At 44.2% G+C, this 22,311-nt stretch overlaps 1 protein-coding gene across 2 annotated transcripts in view; it reads left to right on the top strand.

Moving 5' to 3' along the window:
* The first annotated feature begins 4,897 nt into the window (after positions 1-4,897).
* LOC140430841 (RNA-binding Raly-like protein) overlaps positions 4,898-22,311 on the top strand; it is a 2,211,286-nt gene continuing 2,193,872 nt past the window's right edge. The window contains exon 1 of one of the 2 annotated variants that reach the window (XM_072518571.1): positions 4,898-4,992. The gene's annotated coding sequence lies outside the window, so the exon portion shown is untranslated. Of the gene's footprint in view, positions 4,993-5,181; positions 5,424-22,311 lie in introns of those variants that run through there. The other variant, XM_072518572.1, reaches the window with a different exon arrangement.

The raw sequence follows: 22,311 nt of genomic DNA on the forward strand, positions 1-22,311 counted from the left end.
GTAGTTGAAGGTGGAGAGCTCGATCCTCCACCTTAAGATCTTGTCGTTTTTGATTTTGCCCCGCAGTGCATTATCGAACATGAAGGCTACCGACCGTTGGTCAGTGAGGAGAGTGAATCTCCTGCCGGCCAGGTAATGCCTCCAATATCGCACAGCTTCCACTATGGCTTGGGCTTCCTTTTCCACTGAGGAGTGGCGGATTTCTGAGGCGTGGAGGGTCCGGGAGAAAAAGGCCACGGGTCTGCCCGCTTGGTTAAGGGTGGCTGCTAGAGCTACGTCGGAGGCGTCGCTCTCGACCTGGAAGGGGAGGGACTCGTCGATGGCGCGCATCGTGGCCTTTGCGATATCCGCTTTGATGCGGCTGAAGGCCTGGCAAGCCTCTGTCAACAGAGGGAAGGTCGTGGTCTGTATTAGGGGGCGGGCCTTGTCTGCGTACTGGGGGACCCACTGGGCGTAGTATGAAAAGAACCCCAGGCAGCGTTTCAGGGCTTTTGGGCAGTGCGGGAGGGGGAATTCCATGAGGGCACGCATACGTTCGGGGTCGGGGCCTATTATCCCATTGCGCACTACATAGCCCAGAATGGCTAGCCGATTGGTGCTAAAAACGCACTTGTCCTCGTTGTACGTGAGGTTCAAGGCTTTGGCGGTCTGGAGGAAATTTTGGAGGTTGGCGTCATGGTCCTGCTGGTCGTGGCCGCAGATGGTTACATTGTCGAGATACGGGAACGTGGCCCGCAACCCATGTTGATCAACCATTCGGTCCATCTCCCGTTGGAAGACCGAGACCCCGTTTGTGACGCCAAATGGGACCCTTAGGAAATGGTATAATCGCCCGTCTGCCTCGAAGGCTGTGTACTTGCGGTCACTTGGGCGGATGGGGAGCTGATGGTAGGCGGACTTGAGGTCCACGGTGGAGAAGACTTTATATTGGGCAATCCGATTGACCATGTCGGATATGCGGGGGAGAGGGTACGCGTCTAGTTGTGTGTACCTGTTGATGGTCTGGCTATAGTCAATGACCATCCTTTGTTTCTCCCCTGTCTTCACTACTACCACCTGCGCTCTCCAGGGACTATTGCTGGCCTGGATTATGCCCTCCTTTCGTAGCTGCTGGACTTCGGACCGAATGAAGGTCCGGTCCTGGGCGCTGTACCGTCTGCTCCTAGTGGCGACGGGTTTGCAATCCGGGGTGAGGTTCGCAAACAAGGACGGGGGTTGCACCTTGAGGGTTGCGAGGCCGCAGATAGTGAGTGGAGGTATTGGGCCGCCGAGTTTGAACGTAAGGCTCTGTAGATTGCATTGGAAATCTAATCCCAGTAAGGTGGGGGCGCAGAGTTGGGGAAGGACGTTTAGTTTGTAGTTTTTGAACTCCCTCCCCTGCACCGTTAGGGTAACTATGCAGAATCCTTGGATCTGTACGGAGTGGGATCCTGCAGCTAGGGAAATCTTTTGTGCGCTGGGATAGGTGGTCAAGGAACAGCGTCTTACCGTGTCGGGGTGGATAAAGCTCTCCGTGCTCCCGGAGTCGACGAGGCATGGTGTCTCGTGGCCGTTTATTAGCACCGTTGTCGTCGTCGTCTGGAGTGTCCGGGGCCGAGCTTGATCGAGCGTAATTGAAGCGAGACGTGGTTGTAGTAGTGGAGTGGGGTCCGTTGTTGCCGTCCAAGATGGCGTCGGGGATGAACAAAATGGCCGCCCCCATACATCGCACATGGCTGGGGGCTGACAAGATGGCGGTGGGGGTGGACAAAATGGCCGCCCCCACGTGTCGTAGAGGTTTGGGGTGGTCCAAGATGGCGGCGCCCTTCCTCCCCTTGTGGTGGCCGGGACCCAAAATGGCGGCGTCTGCAGGTCGCACATGGGGCGCTGGGGGGGTTGGGGAGCGTTAGGACCGCGCGGGGCTCCCTCATCTCCGGGGACAGCGGTGGTCGGGACCCAAGTTGGTAGCGCCGGCGGGTCAGACGTGGGGCGCGGGGGGGGGGGGGTTAGGGGGGCATTAGAGACGGCCAGAACTCCCTCTTCTCCATGGGGAATGGTGGTCGGGACCCAAAGTGGTAGCGCCGGCGGGTCATACATGGGGTGCGGGGGGGGTGGTGGTTGGGAGCGTAAGCGGCGTGCAGGGCTCCCTGTTCTCCCGGGACCGCGGTGGTCGGGACCCAGAGCGGCTGCGCCTGCGGGTGGGGAGCGTAAATAGCTTGCAGGGCTCCCTGTTCTCCTGGGACAGCGGCGACCTCGCGGGACCGGCACACAACCGCGAAATGGCCCTTTTTTCCGCAGCTCTTGCAGATCGCTGCGTGGGCCGGGCAGCGCTGCCGGGGGTGTTCCGCCTGGCCGCAGAAATAGCAGCGGGCGCCCCCGGTGCGACTTGGTGTTTGGACCGCGCAAGCCTGTGGGGTGTCCGGTGGGGGGGTGGCTTTGTCGCGACGGGTATGTACGGAGCCCAATGGGCTGCCGCGCGGTCGGGGCCGTAGGCGCGGGTATTACGCGCGGCCATGTCTAGGGAGGCTGCTAGGGCCCGGGCCTCTGAGAGTCCTAGCGACTCTCTTTCTAGAAGTCTTTGGCGGATTTGGGAGGAATTCATACCTGCCACAAAAGCATCGCGCATTTACATGTCTGTGTGTTCATTTGCATTCACCGAAGGGCAGCTGCAGGCTCGTCCCAAAATCAGCAGCGCGGCGTAGAATTCGTCCATCGATTCTCCGGGACCTTGCCGTCTCGTCGCGAGCTGGTAGCGAGCGTAGATTTGGTTAACTGGGCGGACATAGAGACTTTTCAGTGCTGCAAACGCCGTCTGGAAATCCTCCGAGTCTTCGATGAGGGAGAAGATCTCCGTGCTCACCCTCGAGTGCAGGACCTGTAGTTTTTGGTCTTCTGTGACCCGGCCGGTGGCCGTTCTGAGGTAGGCCTCGAAACAAGTCTGCCAGTGCTTGAAGGCTGCTGCCGCGTTCACTGCGTGGGGGCTGATCCTCAGGCATTCCGGAATGATCCTGAGCTCCATAGTCCTTTTTTTTAGGCACGCTTAATAAATTGTAGCGCACAAAGACTCCGTGAGATGAATAGAGTGAAGTTGATGAGGCTTTATTAAGCGTGTCTGTTCCCCCGCAGCTCGATAGTAGAATGGCCTGTGGGGGAGGACTCCGGCTTCTTATACTCCGCCTTCAGGGCGGAGCTAGAGGTCAACGGCCAACCAGGACCCGGAATCTGTCAGCCAATGACATTAGGGCTTCCAGTCCCACATGACCCCCAATACATACTACCACACCGGAGTACACCTTATTGGAGCAACTGTTGCTCTGGAATGAGTTGGGTGAGGGTAGGATTGGGGATATATATGGGTGGTTGGGGGAGCAAGGGTATGGTGAGGATCAAGAACAAATGGGAGGAGGAGTTGGGGGGGATATAGGCTGGGGACTGTGGTGTGAGGAGATGTGGAGGGGGAATTCAACCTCCTTCTGCGCGAGGATAGGCTTGATTCAGTTCAAGGTGGTGCACAGGGTACATATGACCAGGGCGAGGACGAGTGGGTTCTTCCAGGGGGCGAGGGTTGGCGAATCATGTGCATATGTTCTGGGGTTGCGGGAAGCTGGAGATATACTGTGAAGCGGTGTTTGGGAAGCTATTAATATAGTGGGTGTGGAAGTCAGGCCAGATCGAATGGTGGCGATTTTTGGGGTATTGGAGATGTCGGAGCTTCTGGAGGGGAAGGGGGCTGATGTTATAGCCTTCGCCTCTCTAATTGCCTGGTGAAGGATCTTGTTAAATTGGAGGTTGGATACGCTGGGGCTGGTGGCCTGGCTGAGGGACTTGCACGACTTTCTCCAATTGGAGAAAATTAAGTTTGAGTTGAGGGGGTCAGCGGAGGGCTTCGAGATGGGTTGGGGTTTGTTCATGACGCTGTTTGAGGAATTCTTTGTCGTGGGGTAGGAGGGGAGGTGTTAAAATGGGGAAAAATTGTACAAACTGCAAACTGTGGACTTTGATTTTCTGGAGTCTGTATTTTATTTCATAGAATTTACAGTGCAGAAGGAGGGCATTTGGCCCATCGAGTCTGCACCAGCTCTTGGAAAGAGCACCCCACTCAAGGTCAACACCTCCACCCTACCCCATTAACCCAGTAACCCCACCCAACACTAAGGGCAATTTTGGACACTAAGGGCAATTTATCATCGCCAATCCACCTAACCTGCACATCTTTGGACTGTGGGAGGAAACCGGAGCACCCGGAGGAAACCCACGCAGACACGGGGAGGATGTGCAGACTCCGCACAGAGTGACCCAGCCGGAATGGAACCTCGGACCCTGAAGCAATTGTGCTAACCACTATGCTACCGTGCTGCCCACTTGTTGCTATTTTGCTATTTGTTGCTATTTTGCACATATTTGGAATAAAATACATTTTAAAAAAGGAAACCCTTCATTTATAAAGCATGTCATAACGAATTAAGAATAATTGAAATAGTGATATAATGAAGAAATGTATTTAGCAAAACAATGTCCCTATGGTTCCCTCAATATGCAATAGTGAGGAATATCAGATTTGAATCTATAATGGGAGCATCTTCACATTATAATATAAGCATCATCTTGATACGTGGAAAAAAATTCATAACCTAATTTCTAAAATGATGTGTTTAAAAGAATGTTAAACTAATTACGTCAATTCCAAATTAGAAGGTGGAGGTGGGGGAGCAAAAGACAGAATGATTTGATCAGACTTGCTTGCAACCAAAACCCCACTTTCAGAGTCTTGCCAGTCTCAGATATTGGCAAGCGCGCCTCCAAAGTGTCACAAGGGCCTGCGCAGAAAGTATCAACGTTCCAGCTGTGACGCCACACGCCCGAAAGGGGTACGGATACCCGGAGGGATAGTTAAAAACGAAGCGAGTGGCCATTTTGAAGCTTGGGTTGATTCTGTCTCTTCCCCCAGTGTGTGCTGCATACAATACACTGTAACAAGTCAGTCTGTACTAGATACTAAAAAAACCCGTGCTGGTGAGTAGCAGACACCTGAAAAATCAAACAAAACTCGCTATTTTTTTCTTCCTTTTTTTTTGAATGTTTTTTTCCCTTGTACTTATTGAAATAGTAATGTATGGATCACTTTTTTATTGTCTTTTCTACAGTATGAAACTGGAGAGACGTAACGTTTTTTAAATTATATTTTTAAAGGGACATCTTCCAGCATGGTTGTAATCCTGTATTTTTGTGTTTTTAAAAACATCTATTAATGTGGAAGACGGGATGCATGTCCGTGCATAAATTTATTTCATAAAATATAAATTTACTGCTCATCTGTGGGACTGAAGCGCAATGCAGTGTTTAGAAAACAGTTGTCTTGCAAGCTGTAATGTGGAGAGGTTTTCAGAAGTGTCCGCCGCTCTTGTACTTTTCTGAAATTCACCAATGATTTCCAGAAAGAAAAGGTACACATTTTAAAACAATTGTTTTTTCTTCTTCTTCTCCCTTCCTCTAATGTTGTATTCTAGCTGTGTTGCTGCATTTGGGATAGATCAATGCATAACTTTTGGGGTTTTGTTTTGAAGAGGAGCAACTTGTAAGATTTTTAAAAAAATCATTTTGAAACTGTTGCAAGGGATGATGTGGTAGCCGAGGAGACGGATTTGAAAGGTTTTTTTTTCTCTTCAAAGCTGCCTTCTTTAAAGCATTTTGGTTCCTACAGTGAGACGAGCTCTACCTTTTTTTTGCCTGCCAATTTTTTTTTTTAACGATGGATTTCCCTCGCCTCGGATGAGTATCATTTGTAGAAGTCCTCATTTTCCTTGTTTGTTTTCACTGGGATCTGTCTCACTGTCAAAAAAAAACTTGCGGATTAAACGCAAAGAATTCACGTGTAAACTTCACATTCAGTAAACATTACAACGCACCCTCCATTGTACATTAATTAACAGCATATGGGGAATGAAAATAAAAGAATCTCATAACGTTGCAGCTGTGTTATCATTTAAGGATTTATTATTCCTGATTAGGATACTTCAATTAAATCTGGGGTCCAACGCTACTTGTTCAAATAAGTTTAAAATCTTGGTGTAGTTAACTTTAAAATTGAACAAATAAAATACGGTACTAAGACAAGTTACATATATGATATCTATTTATAATTGGTTATGTTATAAATATAAGTACGGTCTCTAATAAGAAGAGAAATGTATGATTTGAAATCTAATTTAAAACATTCTCCAGGTTACAATCGCAGAATAAATGCGAATCATTCAGGTTGAATGTATCAGCTTCGAATGTTTACAATTGAATAATAATGATTAAGTTGAAGTATAGTAATGATTAAGTTGAGGTATGGGATGGCTGGTTGTAATTCTGATTTACTGTGTGCCATCATGTTATAGGATAATATTTGTTTATTAGTTTGTTTGCCAGAATGCTGGATTATAGATTGAGAGTCCTTAGCAGTCCTGTGTGACCGAAACTCAGTCATGTCTTCCCTGCCGATCGATTGTCACTTTTTAACGCTTGGTCTACAATGAAACTTGTTAAAACCTCGCCCAAGCTGCTTGCTTCTGTCTTTGCAATGATGGACACAAAATTTGCAGAAAGCTCCCAGCTCCCTTGCTAATAGATTACCAGTGCTTTGAGGTGTAATGTAGTTCATTACCAGACAGAGGTTAAACCGTCTCCCATGGAGAAGAACTTTAAATGTGGGAACCTTCCAAAAAAAAGACCACGAGGAATAAATCTGCTTCCTTTCCCGTTTACCGCCTGAAAGTGTCCGTAACGGAAAGTAAGATTTTAATTGGGTACCATTGCACTTAATTACTCATTCTGGATAATGCTGAATGGAGCAGCTTAGCATTTTGTGTGTGTGTGTCAGCATTTAGGGTTAAATGCGATTAAGCATATCAAATGATTTAATAATTATATATCAAAACGGAGCTCTATATTTCATTATTAATGAGAATTCGGTGATGATGCAGTGCAATGTGTGACAGTTATCCAGTCCCGTTAGCGGGTTACACAGCAACCACAGTGCCCTGTACATCATTGAACATTATCTGACTCCTTTTATTGGTCTGGATTTCTCGCTAAGCGTTATGAAGGAGCTTTGATAAGCTTTGACAAGGTAGGTTTTTATATATATCAGAGTTTGGTACCTAGCCTTTATGGTGAATTGTTTATTACATTTGAAATGTTTGACAAAAAAATAGAGACTGTGATGAATTGTCAACCCGACTGATTAGCCTTGGAGGTGGATTACCATTTTATCATTTTACTTTGGCATATGGATGACTTACAATCCTAGTAACTGATTTGTACCAGGGAGGTAGGTAACTGAACATGAACTATATTGACAAAGTTCTTGAGAGTGTTAGCCACTGATGTGTATATTTAAAAAAATCCAGTAGTGTATGTTTCAGCTGAGTACTGTTCTTAAATTTAACCTTTAGCATTTTTCAGTGCTGATTTTTATAGTGTGAATCTACCTATGGATGGCTAGCAGAGAGTTATAAAGCGCGAGTGCTTCTAATGTCATTGTAATCCGATGGAATAATTTCAGCATCAGCAGATATAAAAATGTCAAATGCGTTATTTCAGCATGCCTTGAGCACGCAGTTTATATTTTGAACAGGACTCCAGGAACCATTCAGACGAGGATGGCTTCCTTATTTTGTTTTGAATGAATCTGACCTGCTGTTTCTCTTGAAGGAACTGCTTTAAGTTTGTGCCCCATTTGAAAATAAGTGCCATGCTGGTATTACCTGGCAGACATGTAAAAGAATGACCATGGTATGGTCTGTGGATAATTGAATATTTATAAAGTAGTTCCACACCAAAAAGCAAACAATGGCAATGAAAGTATACGGGGAAATTAGCTAAATTTGAATAGAATTTATTAATTTTTTGGGTGGGAGTAAAGGATACATTTCAGTCAAGCATTTTGGGAATAACGCTGATAAGGAACTTTGGGATATGGGGGGAATGATTTTGAAAATTATTTTGGAGAAAATATTAAAATTAAAGGAAGCAAGGTAAGGCAAACCTGAGGAGGGAGGCAAGACTGTCGAGGCCTGGTAGTATGGGTGCCAACCCTCCAGGATGGGCCTGGAATCTCCAGGAATTGAAGATCAATCTCCAGGCCACTGCTGTGTGCAACCCTGGAGAAAAATCATCAGGACATCAAAAAAGTTTTAAAAATGTTTTGAACATTTATCTTTACCAGATATAAAAGTATACAAAATGGGGCTGAGAGGGGGGACGGGGGACGGGTGGTTTGGCTGGCTGGCATCAAGAGTCATCCAATTGGGTAATGAATCTATTTTTGCTTTCCAATTGGTGTTGGAAGGCTGTGCATCACAAGGATGGATTCATTGGCCATGTGTGGGGGTAAGTCATGTCACAAAACCTCCAGGGACATATTTAATCAGAGTTGGCAACCCTAATGGCAGCACACTTTCAAAATTGGCTTGTTTTTTTAATGAAAGTTATACGTTTTATCTCGTGTTCAGGATGGTAAAATGTTGTGCTCGAGTTAAGATAATATTGAAAAAAATATAAGAATGGCAAATTCAAAGTAGTCCTGTTATAAATTGGAAAAGTGCAGTGTGTAATATTTAGTGTGCTGAAGATAAACCATTCTTAGACTTTTATAATTTGGTCTGAGCAAATACTCTAAATAATCTGCAAGTTGCATTTCAGTGAATGATTTTCATATAAACTCACCTAAGTTCCAAATTTCTGTAGTATATTAAGGGCCAGGGTTTAGAGAACCCCAAAGTGCATCATGGTGTTCACCTGACCCACAACTTTTAATAGATTTTGGTTATGGGGCGCACAAAGGCCCACTCTACAGGTGTGATGCAACAGAGATCTAAAATACCTTTAAAACAAAACAATGTTTATTATATGAATCCAGTTAACATTTTATGAACACACAGTAAACATCTTAGCAACTATCAATTTAAATACATCCCCCAAAGAATACAGTACTCTAAAGTAACCCTTAATCTTGCCTAGCACCATCCATAAGACAAATACCCTCATGAAGAAAGACAACATATTTAAATTCTCTACTGAGAGCAATTATCACTTTTAAATTAGGAAGTGATCTGAAGACATTCTTTTCATGCAGAGAGAGATCAAAGTTACACCTTGGTTGGCTGGATGCAGCTCCAACTCTGAAAATGAAACTAAACACACACTGTAGCTGCCAGCTCAAAAACGAAAGTTAAAGCAGGAAGACAGCCCAGCTCCACCCACACTCTGACATCACTGCAGCTATTTGATAAACACCCCTTTCTTAAAGGTACATCCACTTCAGCTATTTGATAAATACCCATTTCTTAAAGGTACTGTCACATGACAAGTAGACATTGCTGGTAACTTGTAAATTGCCATTAAAGAAGGAATTGTATACTATCTTCAGTACAATACCCTGCACTGTTTTCAAAACTGAGTTCACAGCTTATCTTTTTGTTCTATATGAGATTTCAACCATGATAGGCTCTCTACCGGAGGTCAAACTAAGACACGGTGAGACCTGTTTAAAAAGCTCGGTTTGAATTCTTGAATACTTCGCTGAAGAAACCAAAGGTCAAGGAAAAGGCCACATATCTGATTGTCCCCAAGAATCTGTGATAATGTGTGGTGTGAGGTAAATTGGGGGTGGGGCATTATGCAAATGAATAAAATGGAAGCAGAGTTGCATAAAAGACTTTGCAGATAAGAGCCCTAACATAAATTACAGATAATTCCTGGTTGAGGTTTCTAGTGCAGTGCTGTGAAAATTCTCTTCTCTTCTACCTGCTTCATCCCACCTGCCAATCCCAGGATGTAAACTACATTTTGGGAGTTCTTCCAGATATAGAAGTGAATGAGCACCGGAGGCACTAGCAGCTTCAGCGATCTTCCATAGGTGTGAAGAGGGAGGAGTGGGGTGGGGAGAGGGAGAGTAGGGAGGAGTGGATGGGGAAAGGTAGGGAAGAGGGGTGGGTGCAGGGATATAACATGAGGACAGGGTTTTAATTCACTGGGAGACAGGAATATTACTGAAGGGTGATGGGTGAGTGGAACTTTGTACCAGGGCGGTCATGGTGGTAGGAGGAAGCCTAGGTGGCAAATTATTAAAGATAATCATGGGAGCCATCCTTACTTAGACATCTTTGTGTAATTCCAGAAAGCCATCCTCCTTTAACTTTTAAATTGCTGCAGCGCTGTGATATCTCAACCAAACTAAATCCTCCCCTTCCTTCCCTGTTGCAAACAATTACTCTGCATCTGCTCCCATCTCAACATTTCTATTCACTGGATGCTTCTCTCAACTTTCCAGGACTGGTCCAAGCCTGGTCCTTACGACCAACCAGTGGTGAACACTTTGCAAAGGCGCAAGGAGACAACGGAAAGTTATCGGGAGGCAGAGGTGGTCTCAGCCACCATGGTCTATCCGGCGATAAGTGTTCTATCAATCATGTCAGCTGAGCTGATTTTAAAATTCATTCTTGAACCCATTGAGACAAGGAGATATGTTCAGCCACTAATGCTTTAACAAAATCTCTATCTAATTTTTGAACAAGTTAACATGTATATGCGCTCGAGTGTGGATATACAAATAACATCTATATAGTGCCCGTGCCACTCCGTCCTATCTGGCGATTTAATCAATACTTAAAGAGAGTTACAGGCCATAATCAATAGGGTTGCAGGGGCTCATATTTAGAATAATGTATGGCAGAAAAATGAATGCTGCTTTCATGTCATTGAATGAGCTTGGGGTAATCCAGCAATGACTGTAATGAACAGGTCCTTTAGTTCGGTGTGAACACTTGTTCTGCTGGTCCAGTTGAACCTTGAGACTAAGATTAAGTAAGGTACTTTAACAAACTCAGTGCATGCTTCAAATGAACACCATACCATTGCAGCGTACAATGGCAGCACAAACTCGATACTGGTTATTCCTGAAAATCCAACGGGATTGTTCACAGTCTGGCGTTATTGCTGTCTCTTGTTATTACTGATGCGAACAGAAACTTGAACTTCAAGGAGCCTTTACACAAAGAATGGATTCACTTCAGATGATAGGGGACTGTTTTTGGTATCAATTAACTGACAGAAGCACTAAATATGGGCAAGCACCAGACTAGTAAGATGTGTGCCCTCCTGATATTGTCAGCTGTATTTTGCACTGTTCGTGATCCTCAGCATCTCAATGCTTCCTATTACCTGAGCTGTAAAACACATCAGTATGAATATGTTTATATAAACATTTCAACTGTTGTACAGAAGACCTGTGCTCCGGAACCATCCACGCCCCTAGCTAAGCTGTTCCAGTACAACTATAACACTGGCATCTACCCAACAATGTGGAAAATTACACTATATCCTGTCCGCAAAAAGCTGGACAAATTTTGGCCATGTTGACTGCCCCATTGGTCGATTCTGCATCATCAACAGAGTGATGCAAGATGTTGTCAAGAGTGCTACCAAGTGACACTTACTCAGCAATAAGTGCTCGCTGATACTCAGTTTGGGTTCTGTCAGGGTCACTCAGCTCCTGACCTCATTACAGCCTTGGTTCCATCGTAGACAAAAGAGTGAATTCCAGAGGTGAGGGGAGAGTGAATGGCCTTGACATTAAGGCAGCATTTGACCCAGTAGGGCATCAAGGAGCCCTAGCTAAACTGATGTCAATGGGAGTCAGGGAGAAAACTCCCCACAGGTTGGAGTCATACCTGGCACAAAGGAAGATGGTTGTGGTGGTTGGAGGTCAATCATCTAAACTCCAGGACATCATTTTAGGAGTTCCTCAGTGTAGTGTCACAGGCCCAACCATCTTCAGCTGTTTCATCAATGAACTTCCCTCCATCATAAGGTCAGAAATGGGGATTTTTTTGCTCATGATTGAACAATGTTCAGCACCATTCGCAACTCCTCAGATAATGAAGCAGTCTGTCCCCATATGCAGCAAGACCTAGGCTTGGGCTGATTAAGGGGATGTGGTGGCGATATCACTGGGCTAGTCATTCCTGTCCTAATAACAACACACATTCTTCTTTGCAAAGCAATCATGGCTGATCACCCAACAATACAGTTCTTCGATCACTTGTACCTAGAGGATATCCCAACACTGGTGGAGGGAGGTACAGTGTGGGGGAGAGGAGTTAAGTTGTTTCACAGCCCAATTTGACACCCCACACATACAGGGACACACCCGTCCATCTATCAAAGTGTTTCAATGAAAGAGAATTTGTCACAATTACTTTGCAGCTAATACTGTGATGTGTAAATGTCACCACAGTCCCAGGGAACCATAGCCTTTGATAGCTGACTGACGGTGATTTAAGCTGAGGGACACCACACCTCAGGCAAGGGACAAGGTTGAGAAGGCGGGGGGGCCTTCATGGACAACCTCAGCCGGTACAGGAATTGAAACTATGCTGTGGACCTCGCTCTGCATCACGAACCAACCGTCCAGCCAATTGAGCTAACCAGTGCCCCCCCTCCCCATACTGTGATGTATGATATGTGTATTTAATCTTTCCTGTCCTCCTCTCCTCCCTGTTACATTGCTTCATGCTACATAAAGAGCATGGACCTAATTGTTAAAATAATATATATCGCCGGAGTGCCACGTTCACTGCCCACTGCAGTCACATGCCGAGTAACAATGTAGCAGTCCACCCACCCCATGGAGACCTCAAAGAAATGCACCGGAAGCACCAGCGTTTTGAGTCTAGAGTGTGACTAACCTACGGGATGGAGAAGGCTGGCTCCAGAAGATTGGGAAGACTGTCCCCATGCTCCCCACGCAAGCATTTCCAGCTAGATTACTCGGTTAGGAATGAGTAATAGAAACAGACTCTCTCCCTCCACTGTCAGACATATAGAGACCAGCCACAACATTCATCTATGACCAGTCAGCCCACAGCAGAAGGCAAACTAGGTTTACACAGCCTTCCACAATATCAGGCATTGCTTTTAATCACTGAAGCTGGGAGGAGAGGGAAAGAGGAGTTGGTGTCCGCTCATTTAAGTTTTTGGCAAGCCCCAATCAAGCCATAATTCATAGCTTCGCCATTGGCAGTAGGATAATTTAATTGATTTCATTTGTATTCATTCTTGGCCAGCGAGCATCACTGGCTAGGCCAGCATTCATTTCCCACCCCTTGCTACCCTTGAGAAGGGGTGACTTTTAATTTACCCCTAAAGGGCAATTAGGGATGGGCAATAAATGCTGGCGCAGTCTGCGATGCCCACCTCCTCTGAACACATTTTTAAAAAGGTGGTGGTGAGCTATTTGCTTGAATCGCTTCCTCCTATGTCCCTGCCAGCTATTCCCAGGATATTTGTGAAATTATAATACAAGATTCAGCAGGTTGGGATTTAGCATTGATCTAACGCGTTGATTGTATGTTTGAAATCTTGGTGTGTGTGTATCCTGCATTGGTTTACCATTTTAATTGAAAAATGCCCTCATTTTTAATGTCCACTTTTTTTAACAAGCCTTCCTTGCTCCTCGTGTATCTCTCTCTCACTGGCATGTTACAGGATTTTCCTCACTCTGCCACAGTTCAGTCTAGTTTCAATACATTTGCACTAAAATTTCATCACTTTTCCACCTGGCCGCCTGCATGTTCCATCCTCTTTTTGTGGTGTTTGTTTTGCTCTCTCCCTCTTTCTCCCCACAGTGTCGACTAACCCGAGTACGCATTGTAAATTCAGGCTTCAAATTGGAGTGTTTGCTTTCATTATTGTATAATGTATTCAGTTAGTAACCTAGCCCAGTTTGGGGGCGGGAAGTGAAATGCTTTCAAAATCTTGAGAGAGTGAGTGAGATGCTGTTGGGAGCTTATCTCGCCCATTTAAGTCTGTCTGTTGTATCCAAGTCACTTTTTTTTGCATCTAAATATAAAAACCTACATTTAAAAAACATCAAAGCTATCGGCCTCAAAATCCTCCCCGGATACCCATTGTGTCGAGTAACCTGTCCCAGGGGCCACAATGGTTCAATTAGTTATGACTGGGCCTTCCAATTACCTACTTATTTTCTGTGACCCCGAAGCCCTAAAATGACACAATTGAGATCAAGAATTGACCGGTGTGAGAATCAAACGTGCATTTATTTTCACCTCTTTGTTTCCTAATTCGGTATGCATGATACATGGGGAAGCGCATTCTGCTGAACTGCAACACAATCAAAAATGGTAAAAGAAAAAGCTAGCCGTGCACACACTGGCCTACTTTGGTTGCTGGCTGCTTTTTTGTTTTGGAGCTGCTAGTTATAGGTAGTTTTGATGCACAGACGATGTTGTCATGACTACCGAGTCCTGTATTCAACCCACTGTCCCCATTTATAACGTCACGTGTTGTGTTCCAAGCCCTGTTTGTTCCAAACCATTTGGTCAAAGCAGAAAAGAGCATCAAGAAGTGAGTGAGATATGAAGCGTACAGAAGCCTTGCTTAACTACTTGTGATGACATTTGCTGTAACGCGGTTCCATTCTTTTAATGGCTGGCTTGGGACAAACCGAGAACTCGGTTCTTCGGCAAAAATGTTCTGACTCAGCATGCGCAGTGGACAAATCTTTTACTGTCTACATGTGGTTTGCGTGGCAACGGAATCTTTTTTGAATTGTGACATATTAGTAAAATGTTCTTGCAATGTTTGGTGGAATTTTGCATTCTGCGCACAGAAAGTCGGGGGGGGGGTGGTTTTCGCTTTTACGATGGCGGGGCGGCTCCACAGAGATTGGGGCGCCATCTTTTAAAGGGTACCATGATTAGCACTGAAAAAAATACTCCCCCACCCCCTCCCTCCACGGATATGAGGAACTCCCCACACAAGAACCAGGCCAGCGTCCATCCGTCTGTCCCCCCCACCAACCCCTCAATGGGGCTTTTAAAAAATTGGTTCATGTGATGTTGGGGTCTCTGGCCTGAGGTCTCTGCCCATCCCGAATTGCCCTTGAACTGAATGTCTCGCCCGGCCATTTCAGAGGGTAGTTAAGAGTCAATCACATCGCTGTAGGTCGGCAGTCACATGTAGGCCAGATCAGGTAAGGACGGCAGACTTCCTTCCCGAAAGGACAAAGGTGAAACAGATGGGTTTTTACGACAATTGGCAACAGTTTCATGGTCACCATTAGACCTTTAATTCCAGATTTGTTTATTGAATTCAAATTTCCACCTCTGCCGTGCTGGGATTTGAACCCAGGTCCCCAGAGCATTACCCAAGGTCTCTGGATTACTAGTCCAGTGACAATACCATTATGTCATTGCCTCCCCTATGTTCCAGGGTGGCTATGCCAGGGCGCCCGAATGTGTCCCTATCCCCCCAGGGCTATACCTGCCTTTGCACTCCTGGTGGGTTCCTCTGGACTGCTTCGCTTTTTCAATACCTGTTGCAAACCTTGCCAATGTGATGTCACGTTGGCAAGGGGGGAATTCTTTATGGGGGGGAAACATAGGGCGGGGAAGCCTTTGAACCATATATTAATCTATTTAAATGGGGCAGAAAGAGAAGGAATCTCGTTATGTAATCGGCGAGGGGTGTGGAAAGTCTGCAAACAGAAGCTCACCGTTGAGATTCCTGCTCCCGCCGTCTCTTCTACCTGCGGCAAACATGGGCATAAAATCCCCTCCGTTATCTCTCTGCCAGTACAGCCACCAGAGTAATATTTGTGCAGCACCGGATAAGGAACCAGACCAGTGCGTGGTCAGTTCCAGCTCCACAGACCCCAGAGTTCCAACATCAGTAAATGAACCAATAATTTGTGTTTTCCTGAGATCTTTAACCTCTGACTACTCCAATGAGTTAGGACACCAGATTTATAAATAAAGCATTAACAAACTGTTTATTTATAACAAGAGTAAAATATGAACATATAAGGAAAATAATTGGAACTATGGTCTTGTGTCCACCTATTCCCAAAACCCCGTCCCACCCTCCACCCAGACACATAGGAGACAGACACATGGTGAAGAGGTTTATTTATTTACTTATGATTTCATGTCAATGTATTATACTGGGCACCATTGCACACAGCCAAACCCAACCAACATTTGAAGTTCTACATCTTTCCATCCGGGATCCTACATGATCCAGTTTCTGGTTTGCATTGACGGTATTCTCTGAAGTGTCTTAATGTTGTGTGTGAGGATATCCCTCTGTACTGACAGAGAGTAACTGGGAAGAGAGAACTAAGTTCTGATATAACTCACACTTGGAAAAAGGTAACCCTTCAGATCTACGGGGAAAGTGCAGGCGAGTGGGACAAACTGGATAACTTTTGACCAGGTCTGGATAACAGGTAGGATTTTAAAAGTTTTTTTAAAAAGCGTTTTCAGACACAGTAACACATTTTTGCAAAATGTCTCATTGTGGAGATTTAAATAATCCACTAATGGCATTTATAAACCAGCTCTAAATCTATATTGCTTTCTCTTTCCCTTTGAAAAAAATAGCAACTCATTTTTATACCAAATCACGCTCTGTGATTTCCTCCAGGATTGATGAGACACTGCATGTCTGCTAACAGTACAACTGTCTGAAAATGTCAATGTACATTTAGAAAACAATATACCTTTTTTGAGAACTCAATAAAAAAGGGAAAAACATTTGACGAGCTCTACAAACACCTTGTTCAGCCAACATCGTAAAAATAGATTAACTGGCAAGTTCACTGCTGTTCTTTTCCAAAATGGCTGCCCCATTTGCTTGCGTAACATTGACTTAAAAGTAATTTGCTGCGTTTTTGAAGTGCTTTGCATTTCTGAGACACAACATGCGCTTCGTAATTATTTTTACCTTTAATTTATCCAATTTTTCTCAATTAGATGCAATTACACTCAGATCCTTTGTGTGTTTTTTGTTCTCTTGCTATTATTACAGTTGCGTTTCTTTGACATGTTGGGGCATACAACATAGTTTGAGCTATGCAAGAGAAAGCTCAAACAATAATGTTATCCTGTCATTGTATAATGATGCACTATAACAGGTATAAAGTGTAATTCCAAACCTATGAAAATATTAACAATTTAGGTTTTGGCAACAGTGATTAATGTGTGCAAGTCATACTTTGCCCACTGCACCATGCAGTGATATGAATACCAATACTATTCCAGTTATGTGATTTTTATCTTGGGAACTTGCTGACCGTTACTGTCATCTATGATGACCAACTCCTCCACCAAAAATATAATGTAATTGGGAAAATCTAAAAGCAAAAGCAGTGGAGTGTTTTGTACAGCATTGCCCTGCATTGTGCTCAATGGCAGATAAGTTAGAGGTTGAAACACATCGCAAGGTGCAAGATAAAGTTTGGAAATCTAAATCAAGCTTCGGTGTAGAACTACATGAATGCAGGAAATTTGAAATAAAACCAAAATTGCTGCAATTATATCAAAGGTTTGCATTCAGCGTTTCAGATGTAGATCCTTTGTCAGAATTGAGAATATTGGATCTTGATCGTGGGTTTATTGTGCTATCTGAGTCTCTTGAGTTTTTTCCCCTTGTAGCATAGTCTAAAATTTGCATGTGGTCTGTGTGTAATTCTTAACATTGTTCAAGGTCTGCATTATTCTGCTCAGATTATGGGCAACCTAGGCTGGTGAGAGGCCCTCCTTCGTCTCAGTGAGCCGCAAGATTGAAATCGGGCTTGTTCATTAACTGCGAATCTTGAATAAGATTAAATACATGTCAAATGTTTCATAAGTTATAGAAAATACGTAATCATTTATATATTTATAGAACTGTCATCAACTTCAAATGGTAAAAACAAAATAGATATTTACGTTTTGATTGAATGCAGAGGGAACGCACGGCTCTCACAGTCAATATTGTGAGCAACCAGCTCGCACCTCACTTCACTTGCCTTTATCGTGCATATCACCTCAGTTATACCAGTAGGAAAAAAAAAATTACATGGACAGAAATCAGCAGAATGTGGCAATCCTGTGCGTAGGCAACGGTTAACAAAATATCTTATGGGCCGCAGTCGGATACCAGATGGCTCACATGTAGTTCCCAGGCCATAGGTTGCCCACTGCTGGATTACATGGTAATCTCAGCTCAAGTGGTCTACAGATGCCTCAGTTTTCATGTCAGTAACTTTGTTCCCACCGTCACAACCAATGGCAGGATTCTCCATTGCAGGTCCGCCCCGCTACCGCTACAAGTGAGGACGGAGAATTTGCCGCTCAGCCAAATCACCCACTCACTGCAGCGAGATCAGATAATCCCGTCCAAGTCTTTCACTCTGACATGCTCTCCGCTTGTAGAAAAGCTCAAAACAAATGATATGTGTTGCAGAGAATAAATCTAAATGTGTATGGTAAGTAGAATGAAACAACTCTGGGTTAATGTGTTTCTTGTTTGATCTGCCCCAACCATTTTGATATGGTTTAAGAAAATGGCGCTTTTATGAAGGTAACTTCAAACATAAAATCAGTATAATGGCTCAGCTGTCATTGAAATGTCCTAATGTTGTGCAGTAGCGCATTAGGTGCAATTATTTTATATTCAATGATTGATCTCCACATGACATCAACATTTCAGGGTGGGGTATTTGGCCCTTCCCATCGGCAGGATCTTCCGGTGACACCGTGGTGGGTTCTCTGGTGACAGGAAAGGTGAGCCATGTGAGCCATGCAAAATTCCATTCACATTGGTGGGGCCCCTGGAGTGTTGGGGGGAGGGGGTTGCGTAAAATCCAACCTCTTAGGCTTCATTGTGTGTTTTTTGTATCTGTTGGACCAACTAATTCAGTTCCCTCATAGCCTTGTCACTTATCTCTTCACCATCATCTCTGTGAAAGGACAGTAGTGCCGGTTCCTTTGGGGGCAGTTTCACAGACGTTGGTCACTTTTGTTTGAAACTTCCATCTTCTAATGCGATCAATCGATCTTCAGTACACTGCTTTCAGGCCGTGAGTGTTTTCTTGTAACACTGAAGAATACAAAATTAAATGAAGTATCGAAGCATTGAACCACTTCAGAAGGAACGCCTCAGATCACTGATTGGAAATAGGGCTCAGCATTCTCTTTTATTTATTAGTTTGTGTTTTGCCATGGTTGGGCATGGGTTACTTGCACTTCTAGTTCCCCGCTTGACAGGCATGATACCATATATTATGCGGAGGATTTTCCAGAGGAATTCCAAAACCCCACCGTCAGGATCAAATGTGGCTCGATCTTGCACTGTTTGGGAAAGTCACACACGGTTGAGATTTGCCCCCGGATGACTGAACAATGGCCAGTGGGTGCTCACTGCACAATTTAAGATGGCAGACATGTTCTTGAAGCTGCAGGGCCAATTGGAGGCCTTCCAGGTTGAAAGGAGCAGCAGGGTGCCACATAAGGTCAGTGAGAGGGCTCTTCAAAATGGAGATGCTCTTGGTCAACCTTTTACATTTAAATTTTTTTTAAATGGCTTTTGCAGCCAAGCCACCATGGTGGGAGATGAACCCCACCACAGGGCAGCCTGTGGCAGCTCTTGCATCCAGGCAAGTAGGTTTACCTGCGCCTCTGCTCCCCGGTCTGCTGGGAGGCAATCGCCCTGATGTTAAAATGGCCCCTTCTGACTGGAAAATCCCAGTCAGCCTCCTTCAATTGGGATTGACTGGACTTTAACATATTGTACACCACCAAACTGGCTGGTTTCAACCCCTATTTGTGCGGATTGTCTCATGGAAAAGTGCAGACTTCGGGCGGAATGTTTCGGCCCCTCCTGCCAATGGGATTTTCTGCTCCTGTCGAAGTCAATGGAGATTTGAGCAGCTCGCCGCATTTTGCGTCCGTAAATTTTGGCCCTCCATCTTTGTTCCCATTCAGTATTGAGAGGGGCCGTCTGACAGGATTGCAAACAAGCCAGGATGGTACCTATTTTAAATTGAGTCATTGAAACAGTGCTACCTGCATTATTTGCAGTCAACATTTGTCTTACTCATTTCACCGTTGTATTATAAAATGATCCATTGCCGGTCATGTTTATTTGATTTCCATTTGTTAATCTTAGTATCTTCAAATTTTGCCCACCAATCCTTTTTTCTGCTCCATAGTAAATCCTCAGAATTAAATTGATCTCTCTCTCACTGCTCTCATTGGAAAGCTCATTATGCAGCACAAGATTACTTCTTTTATCTTCCAGGTATCCTTGATGTAACTTTTCTACCTACTTTGGTGTCAAGGGTTTTTTATCCTGAACACATTCTATGATAAACTCATCTCAATTACTAAACTTAAGCCATATCTCAGAACCACTATTATATGATTCTTGCCACAACATCCTCAAATGTATCTATTTTTGGGCGACTGCTTCATGAGTAGATGTAGCTCAGTTGGCTGGATGGCTGGTTCTTGATGCAGAATGAGGCCAAAAGCATGGGTTCAATTTCTGTCCCTGCTGAAGTTATTCATGAAGGCCCACCTTTTAAACCTCCCCTGTGTTGTGGTGACCCTTGTGTTAAATCACTGACTAGCCTCCAAGGGGAAAGCAGCCTTTGATCATCTGGGACTACGGTGACTTTAGTTGATCCTTCTTTTCATGCTGTTGTATTTATCCTTTCCGCAATGAGCAAATCCTTTCTGATTAGTGTCCTTCTATCCTAGGACTTATCCCAATACCCTGACGTTTCATAAATTCCATCTTTCCCTGGCTAGTGTTGACAATCTATCTGTCTGACTGATCAGTACTTGCCTCCAGGAATAATTGTCTGATTGTTGCCCTTTTAGTCTTTCACTTCAACCTGAACCTGAATTCTTCAAGCTCCCCCTGCATGATCTCCACCCAACTGTTGTTGGCTCCCCAACTTTTTCAGTTAATGTTAGCTACTCTACTGACTTATGTTGAGAGTTGGGATACTACTGCTGGGTTAAATCTCAGCAACATTCAGATATGAAGAGTGTTTCTACACCCTGTTATCTTTGCATGTTGGAATGACTCCTGTCTGGTGAAACATAAAGATCTTCTATGGTTTCAATCGCTCATTTCTAACAAGTTATTTGAAGCGTGCACGTTAGGTAATTGCAATAATTCCATGATCTGTGATAGATTTGAGGACAGCGCATTGCTGTAGTGGCATCTCTGGGTTGCATTCCCTAATGTTGGAAGTGTGGGGTTGAAGCACCATGAAAAATGAGTTTTGGATCTGATAGCTCGCCGTTGCGGAAGAAACATGATCAATTTCTTCTTTTCCATTAGTGATTTACAACAGCGAAGACATTTGCACTTGACTTTTACACTTATAAAAATATCATTGTTTGCATAATGAAGAGGTTCAGATGCAAATGTGACAAAGATGAAATAGGTTGAGGTAAATGTTTCCAGAATATGAATAGTTGGAGCTCAGAAAGGCCAATCTCACCGTGACATGTTTGCTCTTCAAAACAGAAAAGACTGGTGGTTAAAGCTGTCCAGAACACTGGGTTGTGTGGGGTCAGGGTACCTGATAAACTGTGTGAAAGTTGTTTGTTATTAGCTGTAAGAATCCAAGACGGTGTAAGATAGGGGAAATTTAACTAATTTCCACTCCAGAATTACCTGAGCCCCAAGTGGCCATTTTGAGATGGCTATTTACTGCCTGTTGCATCATGTTGGGGTTCTACATTCATGACCAACTGGCAGTGTATTGTGCCAGGTATGAATGCCCATTACTTTGAGTGCAAATGAGTGCAAATAATCATCAAACATCAAAATTAAAGTCCTAAACAAGAATCCACACTTTTGAGGATTAACTAACTGGCTCCGAATTTCATTGATGAATCATTGCGTGGCACTCAATTTCTTCAGCAATTATCATATTGCGAATTTAGTTCAGCCTCCGTTTTTTCTCAATGTATTTTTACCTTTTTTGAATTATCCCATTGCGAGAGATAGGAAATGTAGTAATCTACTCTGCAGCCTCTTCTATCCTTCCACATCCACTCTCGGTTGAGTCTCTGCAACATGTATGAAAGAACGTGCACATGACTAATTTCAAATGTTCATTTGAATCCCCAACATTATTCCCCCTTCTCGGCTGATTGTGATGAGAAACATATTAACCATGATTGAATGGTGGAGCAGGCTCGATGGGCCGAATGGCCTAATTCTGTTCCTCTGTCTTTTGGTCTTATCTTGACCAAACAAAGCATGAAAATTTAAGTTCAGCTCAGTTTCAGGCCATACCTAACCATTACATATGTCCAGTTGATAAGAAGATGAAAACTTTGCAATTTGGTTAGTAGCACAAGCAACTGCATCGGAGCAATTTGTAGCGATAGGATTTAGCAAGTTCAAATGTGTTAAACTAACGGTAGAGCTGAGCAAATTCCTAATTAGTATTAATTGCCGAATAAAATACCTTGAATC

The sequence above is a fragment of the Scyliorhinus torazame genome, chromosome 10 (genome assembly GCF_047496885.1).
Source record: "Scyliorhinus torazame isolate Kashiwa2021f chromosome 10, sScyTor2.1, whole genome shotgun sequence".
NCBI classification, from domain to species: Eukaryota; Metazoa; Chordata; class Chondrichthyes; order Carcharhiniformes; family Scyliorhinidae; genus Scyliorhinus; species Scyliorhinus torazame.